This window comes from Panicum hallii, chromosome 9, assembly GCF_002211085.1.
Source record: "Panicum hallii strain FIL2 chromosome 9, PHallii_v3.1, whole genome shotgun sequence".
Classification (NCBI taxonomy): Eukaryota; Viridiplantae; Streptophyta; class Magnoliopsida; order Poales; family Poaceae; genus Panicum; species Panicum hallii.
In genome coordinates this window covers 11,339,152-11,349,191 of record NC_038050.1, presented here as the reverse complement: position 1 = coordinate 11,349,191, position 10,040 = coordinate 11,339,152, and positions in this window count along the sequence as shown.

Here is a 10,040-nt window from a genome sequence, read left to right as displayed (position 1 = left end):
GTATACTAGAATAGTAGAATTTCATAAGAAGGAAGGTACAATCAGTTCTTTTTTTCATTAGAATTGTCATTTCAAACAATGATAAGTTTGGTTCTTTTCTCATTATTTCTTCTCCTATATTTTTTGTAGTATTCTGTTCGCCCGTGGTAGTACCAGATTATATGTTTAAAACATTGGATTTCAGTTGTTGCTCCAGGCAACCAACAAGGCATCAACCATATCTAGCAATGCGCTTTTATTCTTATTAGTTACTAAATCGAGGGGTTACTGATTTTATGTTCATATCTTCCTTTATAGACTCTACCCCATGAGAGTTGCAATTCGAAAGAGCGAGAACCATATCTATATTTTAGGTGCAAACATGAATTTGGTATGTGGTATTAGTTTCGCCTTTGATTCTAAAGGTTTAGACCTTTGGGTGAAAGGCTCAATTCTTTTTCTCATTGCTGTCTTTTCTTGCAAGTTTTTTGGGTTCTAAGAACTAAGGCAGCAGTCTTGGTTCTTGGTACTTTGAACGGTTACATATCTCACACAATGGTACAATGCTATAGTTTTTCATCTCATGTTGTCTCATGCTATAATATGTTGGCTCTTGGAGAAATTGAGTACTAGCTACTTCATTTTCAGGTATCAGTTTAAAAGGAGGGCGGCCAACACTGAATGGCCACTATCTTGTGCTAGCTGGCTCAAACCCACTGCATATGCAGTTATTTGTGCTTTATCATTTATACATTTGTAATTGACCTATCTTTATTTTGTCTTTACGACGCACGATTGCATGGCTTGGTCCCTTCTACAGTTCTATGCTTGTGCGTTACTTGATACCTGTATAGTAAGCATTACTTTGCTGGCCGTTTAAAAAAAGCTCTTGCTTTTTGTTGCATGGACTGCACAAGCCAGTATGTCTGGAAGCACAGACCTGCACCTTCCGTACTCCACGACACCCCCCAGCGGCCAGCGCACGGCGCACGCAAGCAGCACCGGCGCGGCGAAGCGCGCCAATCTTCCTAGTTTTCTGTACAATTAGATAAAACGACATTCCATTTGTTTTTTAAGGATTGATTCAACAAAATTGCGAAAACATAGTAGAATAATGGTTAAAAAAAATTCCAGCATTTTCTGTTTTGATGGCTGAAACAATTTGTGTTAAGTATTCTTGAATTATTGAAATAGTGCCCTGAAAATATTGAATTATTCAAAACTTTAAAATTTTAAAACCGTTCTCATCTTAGACCTCATTGCGTGTTATTAAGCCTGTGCCACACTGCAAAGGTTCAAACAACTATGAAAATTGAGTTGCAGTAAAAGAAACACGTTTTCAGTTTGAAGTACAAATTCATCCTCACCAACTGCAATCAGACATGTGGTGCACTAGCCAGTCGCTACTCTACCTGCTGTACCCCGCACCCGCCCCTGGTCCCTCGAGGCCTCAACGGCGCCGCTTCACGTGGTGGCCGTTCGATTTTCATCTGCACCAATATCAAAGCATGTGATCTCTGAGCTGAAACGGGGCGCCGGATAAATGTTGGGCTGGTGTCCATCGTAAATTATTTAAACGGGCAAAAACTACCAAATCAGCAAGTGACTCCTGGGCCCTCACGCAATTTCAGCGAGGCCATGCGAAATGGCCGAGCAATCCCAACTCGTGATGTGCATAGATAATATGTATGATGTCTCCTTATGATGTTTTCTTTATAAACTATGCTCTACAATCCATAGTTTCTTAGTGTGGTCTCTAATAAATTTATTCTCTCTCCTCTTCATCTATCATATTTGTTCTCCATCTATCATGAAGATACTACCTTCTCCTAATGCAAACTTAATAATAGTGTCTAGTGTATTGGATTTCATGTTGAAACCGAGTCTTGCACGAGACCCAGTTTCTTCCTCTCTCTCTTCTCTCTCATTTATTACAGTGTCACGTAAGCTAAAAGTCTTATGTGATAATATAATTAATGCTATGGACAACATGAAGGGTTGGGAATGCCCTAAGCCAAAATTTGGCCATGACCAAATTTAAGATATTGATGTGAGGAAGAAGCACATTTGACCTTCGGTAATTAATTAATTATCGATTTACCTTCTACAATCCTAGTATCATTTACTCCCTCTGTCCTAAAATATCATTTTTATACCAAATTAAGGAGATGAGAAAATAACACATGTACCCTATTTAATACCTTATTTGGTTATCATTTTGCTGATTTCATGGCCGGCTCGCAGCTCGGAGTAATTATTTTCCAAAACACCCAAGCATGGCTTATATTTATGTATAAATTTTGAATCCTTCAATACCTTACATTTCAGAACGGAGGAAGTATATAACTTCCGTCATCTGTTAAAACTGAATTTTCTTGTATAATCATGTTGCAATTCACCTCTCTCTTGTTCCTCCTCTCCTCTCTTTGGAGTACTTCCCAACCATCTCTCCTCGCATGATCACGGGTCAGCCATGCTCACATTTGTATGATTGCTACTTGCATTGCATGATGATCGCTATTTCCTCCGTCCCAAATTATTAATCGTTTTAGCTTTTCTAGGTACATAATTTTTATTATACATAGCAAAATCTATGAGTGTTAAAAAATTAAGATAACTAATACTAATATTCGGAGACAGCATCAGTATCCGAAACGTGACGGGAGAAAGTAAAAATCGAGCTGGCTTTATCCAAAAAGAAAAAACAATCATGCTGACAGCTAGGCATAATAGTATTATCTTCACTTTTTTTTCTTTGGCAAAAACAGCCAGAAATGGAGACACACAGGCTGACGTTCCACTAGAAACATAGTACGACTGCTGCACTGATGGGCTTCGCTTGATCGAGCGACAGAAGGAAAATAAAAATTATGACAAAAGGCGTGATCAATCTCACCATATCAAATGATGGACGACTAACGCGATCACGCATGCTTGCATATGATCGTGCATACTGATCAAGATATGTATATATAAACCCTCTACTAAAACCCCAACAATTCACCGGTCAGATCAAACAGCCACCACCTTGCGGTTCGCGTTCCTGGCCGGCTCCACCACCTCGCTGCGCGACGACCCGCAGGCCGACCCCATGCACCCCAGCAAGCCGCCGCTCTTCTTATTTCCCTGCCCGCCGCCGCCGGCCTTGCTGGCCGCGCCGTCCGTCGTCGCGAAGCTGACCCGCTTCTTGCTCCCGTTTAGCCCGCCTGCCGCCTTGGCGCTACCGCCCGCGGACGCGCTCCGTCGCGCCGGCGACGCCGCCTCGCTGCTGCCGCCGGCCGGCGACCGCACGGCCGGGAACTGGTGCGCCCGGAGCTGGCCGTCCGAGAACACCATGCTGGCGGGCGACGCCGAGCTGTAGCTCACCACGGCGCTAAACTCGAAGCTCGCGTCCGACGAGGTCGCCAACGCCGGCGCCGGCGCGCCCATGCGGCCGCGGCCGCCGTAGCTCGAGCGCCGCGGCGCCGTGAGCTGCTTGTCGGAGTCGACCATCGGGACGTCGACGCGGCCGGCGTCCACGGCCATCATCAGGTCCTCCAGCGCCCGCGGCCTGCTCATGGTCGCCGGCTCGCCGCAGCCGCTTCCCGCTTGACACACACACTGCACGTCCTTGGTCTTCTTCTATCTCTTGTGGCAAGTGCAGCTTGCTGCTGGCACGGCTGGTCCTGCTCGTGCCGTGCTGCGGGCTGACAGGCGCTTTTAAATACGGCGCGGCGTCCATGTGGATCCAAGGATGCGCGGGGTCTAGGCGGCAAGGGTGGTGATAACATCAACGAAGATCGGGTGGCCGGGGGCTCGGGATATCCGAAAGCGATGCGCTTGTCGGGTTCGCCGGCTGCCGAGGCGGTCACCTTCGTCGCGGAAGAAGGGCAGCGAGGATTCCATCAGCTCGTCGTTTTCCATATCCACAAGCGCTAGGATGCGCGCCTTGGACGCGCGCCGCCGTGGTTTCTGGGTTGTCGCGGGGGAGGAGTGGCGGTGGCGGCCGCCGGCCAGCCTATGCGGACGCCGATTGACATCGAGGATTCTGAACCCAATCACGTGCAGACGCCTGCTGCTAGCTAGCAATATCTTGTTTTGGGCGTAAGATGACTGGGTCACGATCGAAGCTTACACAGTCAACCAAGCCAACGGTATTTTTGTGCTTAGGATGGCTATGTTCTCAACTTTAAGCCACCTCTGATGCTAAAAAAAATTCAGCCACTTTGATATGTGCTTCAATTTAAAATTCAATAACCTTAGGATTCTTGCGAGCCTCCATAATTATTCTTTTAGAAACAGGTGATATGTTCGTCGGCAGGGAGCCACGCGTATAATCTTCGTCACTGTCAAGATATGCCAACCCAGGTTTTCTGAAGGCATTCATAGGAGATAAAGTATGCGTGCATGTAGTTATAAGAATGAGTTTGCATACCTACACGAGAGCATATGTGTTTACAAATATTATACCTTGACCATCAAGATAAAAAGAGTTGACAATGCAAGATATGTACTACTAGAATCATGATGAATAGGTTTTTTCATAATATGTAGTTATTATCTTTGTTGAAATGTTACATTTAATAGAAATTACTAGTCAAAGTATTATTTTCTGAATTATTTTGATGTCTTAAATATCATGTAGTTCGAACAAAACCAGTTCCAAGGCCAACCCTGAATGACCATTGGGCTAAGCCGTCTAGCTTTTTTTTTGCCCGACCCAAGCCTAGTCTAGAGTGCTTTAGGTCTAGATCCAAATCCACTGCCTTGCGAGTTCCTCCCATGATTAAATTTTTCTATCTAGTACCTCTCAAGTTCGTCAAGTTTTCAAGAATTTAAATTCAAATCAAGTTTTCACATAAGGGTTACGGCATCAAGATTAATGAACCAGACAATCAGATATTTATACAGGAGATAAGAACAATATTTGTGTAAAGGAACTTTCTAATTATTTTAAGGGCTTTAAAATTTTGATTTGGGGGTTTTGAATCCAGAAATTAATTTTAACAAAAATCAGCCGGGGCTTAAAAAATTGGATTACTAGTTTACCACTTAGAAAACCCAGTAGAGCTTGCAAACATTAATTACAACTATCGAAATTCTGAATGAACTTTAGAAGACTCAAACGGAGCATTCAAAGTTCTAACCAAACTTTTGGAAACAACTGGTTCTGCATTGTTTCATTGGTCTTCACCTGCTGGTGCGGGCACCACTCTCCCAATGGTGACCTCTCCTCCCAACCGCGACCCCTACTCTGACCCGTACCTTTTGCATTTTGAACTTTTTTAAAAAATTCATAGTTAGACCCCTGGAAAATATATTTCTAAATTTAAACCCTAGGGGTCGGCGCCGTGACTCATGGTGCCGAGATAACACATCTCGACGCCGTGAGACCTAGCGCCGAGGTCCCACCCCCAAGCCGTTGACTTGGCGCTGATGTGGCTGAGGGCTTGGCGCCACAACCCATGGCACCGAGCTCGGCGCCACAGATCACGGTGCCGAGCTCTTATCCTATACACCGCGCCCTCCCTCTCTCTCTCTCTCTCTCTCTCTCTCTCCCCGCGCCCTCTTCCTCTCTCTCCCGCGCCCTCTTGCTCTCCCTTGCCGGCGGCCCCTCCACCGGCGCCCTCCTTTGGCCGCCCCTTGCGCGGCCTCCTACGGCCGCTATCAGACCCGGGGCTACGGGGCTGTGTACATAACGTAGTTTAAACAGGATTAAGAGATAAAGCCCGTCTTATCTTTTATTTATGTTGTTTTCTACTCATTTGAGTAGGAGATAAAGCTAGTCGGTACAGAAGAAAACTACCCGAGTTATACCCGGGTACGATTCCTTGGCTAGTGTTGACTAGATTCGTGTAACCCTGACCTCCCGGATATATAGGGGGAGGGCAGGGACCCATTCAAAACACAACATCAACATCTAAGGGAATACAAACTACCATACAGGACGTAGGGTATTACGCGCCTCGCGGCCCGAACCTGTCCAAAGTCTTATGTTCCTTGCATTTTCGAGTTCCTAATCTCGGCGTCTCCTCACCTAAACTTACCACCTCAGGTATACCCCTCGGTGGGCAGCCGGTAAAACACCGACAGCTAGCGCGCCAGGTAGGGGAGCGCATCAAAGATCCACCGGCGAACTCGATGGCATCGTTTAAGTTCACCAGTGCCGTGCTCCCCGACGGCACGACGCTCGTTTTCGGCTCATGGGTCTGCGTCGCAGCTGGCGCCCACCGTGGGGCTGATCGTTGCGATCGTTGGGCGAATTTGAAGGATCTCTTCATCAACATCAATCCACTCAAGCGAACGGCTACATCGACCTTGACTACTCGGCTCGACTTCACCTCGCGCTGCAATGTCGATGCACCGTGACTGCCAACCTCGACGACCCGGTTCAACTTCGGCTTGTGCCGCAATGTCCGCGCGCAACAGCAACGAGTTCGACTACTTCGACTTCGCGAGAACGATCGGCGGCCCGCCGCCGACTATATCAACTACTCGTCTCGACTTGAAAACTAGTCGGAATCGACTCCGACTAGTCGAGCTTCATCAACAAATCATCGCAGCTCCATCAACGAGCTCCACGGCTTCGTCGACATTCGTCCATGAATCAAGCTAAGTGACCTATACCTTTTCCGACTTGTTCTTCACAAGATCGGCTACCTTTTTGTGTACGCCTCTCGACGGGTATGAAACCCTCGGGGGCTACACCATGATCGGCTACCTTTTTGGGTACGCCTCTAGACGGGCATGAAACCCTCGGGGGCTACTCCGTGATCGGCTACCTATCTGTGTACGTCTCTCGACGGGCATTGAAACCCTCGAGAGCTACACTTTGCCGACTACTTATCCGTGTACATCTCTCGATGGGCATGAAACCCTCCAGAGCTACACTTCGCCGACTACTTATCCGTGTACGACTCTCGATGGGTATTGAAACCCTCCAGAGCTACGCTTTGTCGACTACTTTTGCGCACTGCACATCCTCTTTATCGCATGACGACAACTTTCTGCTCGTTGTCTCCTCTTAACGGTCGCTAATTTACTCGGGTAGCACATCCCTAATCCATGAAACGTCGGCTCTTCTATCATGCCTAATGCCTTTACGTGTAGACGAGACAAAGATCTCATACACGCTATGAGCAATGGCTAAAACGGGACCGAGTGCTTAAACATAACAGGCATACTACTCGGGAGATTTAAATGGCCTAAAAAAGAGCTCGACACAGCAATTTTTACACAGAATAAATTTTTGTGTCTTCACATTATTACTGAGTACTATTCGATATCTTCGCATTATGCTACATAATGTATGCATTGTCTTTTTTTAGATCAAGCTTCGGCAACAACTCTTTAGGTAGCATGGCTCCTTTGGCTCTCCTAGCTCGTAAGCTCGGGGGCTGGACACCACAAAACTACTCGAAGACGACTCATATGAAGACTGAGAGTGCAGAAGAAACTTTAAGTCACCGCGCGGTTAAATAAAACAGCGGAAGGCTCAGTTTCCCTATGCAGAAGGCGAAGAGTTTTTCTCGGAATTTCAGAGTAACACCAATGCCACGATTCTTGGATCCTATTTACAAACCTGAGAGATTTGGATTTAAGGCTCGGGGGCTGCGGGATAGTGGCATCGACTACTTGTTTTTCGAGTTTATTCGAAAAGTAAGTAAGTAAGATTCAAGACTAATGTGACCCTCAGCCTCATTTTCCGATTCAACCTAAGGCTCGGGGGCTACTCCATATAGAGTGCGATTTTTCAATCGCACACCATACCAAAGAAGTAATTCGGGGTATGAGCACCTCATAGCTTCGATGCAGCCAAGAAATTACTCGAAGAAGAACTTCAAGACGAAGCTTCAAAAGAAGCCGAAGATTGCTTCAAAAGTACTCGAGAAGCCTGCAGTACTCAGCTACGAAGAGCTCGGGGGCTTGTCAGACCCGGGGCTACGGGGCTGTGTACATAACGTAGTTTAAACAGGGTTAAGAGATAAAGCCCGTCTTATCTCTTATTTATGTTGTTTTCTACTCGTTTGAGTAGAAGATAAAGCTAGTCGGTACAGAAGGAAACTACCTGAGTTATACCCGGGTACGATTCCTTGGCTAGTGTTGACTAGATCTGTGTAATCCTGACCTTCCGGATATATAGGGGGGGCAGGGACCCATTCAAAACACAACATCAACACCCAAGGGAATACAAAGCACCATACAGGACGTAGAGTATTACACGCCTCGCGGCCCGAACCTGTCTAAAGTCTTGTGTTCCTTGCACCTTCGAGTTCCTGATCTCGGCGTCTCCTCACCTAAACTTACCACCTCGGGTATAACCCTCGGCGGGCAGCCGGTAAAACACCGACAGCCGCCAGGCGCGCGACCTCCTCCGAGTGCCCACGCGCGTGGTCTTGCGGGCCGCTCGCTGCGCGGCCTACACCGAGGCGCCGGCCGCCCGTTCCGACCGCCCCCGCGCGAGGACCGGCGATGAGGGCGGCCCCGCACGGCCTCCTCCGCCAAACCGCCGCGGGAGCACCGGCGCGGCAGCGAGCCGGCGCACGGCCTCCTTGGCCGGCAAGCCTCCCGTAAAGTTTTTTATTTTAATTAGTTTTTTTTAATTTAGTTAGGTATTGTAGTTAGCAATTTAGGTAATTTTAGTAGTCTATTTAATTTGAGATAACTTATTTAATTAGTTTTAGTAGTTTAGTTAGGTAATATAGTTAGTCATTTTTTGTAGATAGTTAGAAACTATACTTAGAAAATTTAGTTAGACAATAGATGTAGGTATTTAGGTAGATAAATTTAGGTATTTAGTTAGGTAATTTAGTTAGGTACTTCAGTTAGGTATTTAGTTAGGTAATTTAGTTATTTAGGTAATTTAGATAGTTAGAAAATATTATTAGTTGTTTTGTACATTATACCTGTCATAACCTTTCTGTTGTGCATACAAACTAGATGGACAATTTGATAACATTGTATTATGGTGGCAGTGTCAAGGAAGATGTGTTTGGGAATATCACTTTTGATGGAACACACAGGGTCTCTCTGATATTCAATAATCGGCCGTTGTTTAGTGAGGTGTTTGCTAGGGCTCGTGATGAGCTTCAATGCAATTCAAATGAGAATGCCATCTTCGTTAAAGGGGCGTTCACTTTGGTAAATTGGGCCAGATTTTCAGACGGTTGGTCCCAATTGCAAGGTTGAATGGGAGAAGTATGTGAAGACTGTCATGAAGAATCAGTATCAATATTTGGATTTGATTTTGTGGAAGTTGTCAAATGCTCCCACCCCTCATGTGCATTCAACCCTTAACTTGCATTCACCCCTCGTGGGTTTTCGCAAGAACAGGAGCATCCGCCACCTGCTGACCCTCTATTACCTAATCTTGAGGTGGATCAGGAAGATGCGGTTGCGGTCTCTGATGCTCAATCCGGCGTGAATGAGTTTGGCATTGTCCTGATGCTGGTGCACATTGTAGGATTGATGATGTTGGTATGGCTACTCAGGAGATTCCTTTAACCCAGAATAATTCAGATCCATTGTAATAATATGATCATGTATAACGACTAACCATTTGTTTCGTTTGAGTGTAGGAAAACATGTTGAAGCAATCCATACTTGACATCGAGCATTTTCCAAAACGAGGAGTGGACGAGACGACACTAAACAACTTCCTTGGAGTAAATTTTTAAAATTACTACATATATGGACATTCACCTCTCGTTCAATCTTATGCACTAACTTCATGTTCAAATGCAGAGACTTGCAGGTCGTCTATGTCGTGTTGCTGCTCATTGTGGTTGCAGGACTAGCATGGCGATGGACGTGCACGGTCCTCCGATAAGACTATCCGACACCAGCGGAGGCCTCAGTACATCAATGCAGCGAGGCTCGGGTCCAGACGACAGAGCTCGTCTTGGTCAATAAGGGCTACTTTTGAGGATAGTGGTGGTGAGGACGAGGAGGACGGAGCCGAGGGGATTGGAGTGTCTCGGCTGGAAGACGCTCCTTTCACACAGCCTTCACAGCAGGCAGCACGTAGGCAGTGCCGTCCACGTGACCCTTACACTCCAGGTATCGACGCTCTTGGTAAGGGC